The sequence below is a fragment of the Morone saxatilis genome, unplaced genomic scaffold, assembly GCF_004916995.1.
Source record: "Morone saxatilis isolate NCDOM2014 unplaced genomic scaffold, NCSU_SB_2.0 Contig17, whole genome shotgun sequence".
Taxonomy (NCBI): Eukaryota; Metazoa; Chordata; class Actinopteri; family Moronidae; genus Morone; species Morone saxatilis.
The window spans coordinates 24,180,202-24,180,671 of record NW_023339729.1 but is presented as its reverse complement, the minus strand read 5'-3'; the positions used below and the strand labels follow the sequence as shown (position 1 = coordinate 24,180,671).

General features: G+C 42.1%; 1 protein-coding gene across 1 annotated transcript in view; it reads right to left on the bottom strand.

Annotated features, from left to right (window-relative positions):
• Positions 1-470, bottom strand: part of LOC118327381 — a gene marked incomplete in the record, with an annotated part of 7,193 nt that overhangs the window by 4,960 nt on the left and 1,763 nt on the right.

The following is a 470-nucleotide window of genomic DNA, read 5'->3' as shown; positions in this document are numbered from 1 at the left end:
GTGACTGAATGGGACTTACCTCTCATGTGTTACTATGAAGATAATAATGGTACCCAGTGTTGTGGCAGGCTGTCTGTAACTGTCTACAGTAAGTAAACTTTGTGTTGAGCAAAATACTGTTGCTATGATGTTTTAATCATTTCTACACTCCTAAGTTTCTAACAAGATTGTTAGTTTCCACCTTATCTTATACTGGTGTGTCTCTTGGTCTGTTTTGGGGTCTCCACAGAGCTCAGATGAATGTATGCCATCAAGCTTTGTTGATCACACTGGGCTGATGTATGAGGACCGTCAGTACTCTCTGCAGTGTACGGTACAGGACGTTGCTCCTGTTGGAAACCTCATTGTGACCTTCTACAGAGGACAGACAAAACTGGGTCAACTACAGTCCAATAACAACACAATAAGGAAACCAGTGACTGAGATCTTCACTTTAAACATCAGCCCCAGTAAAGAAGATGATGGAGTCC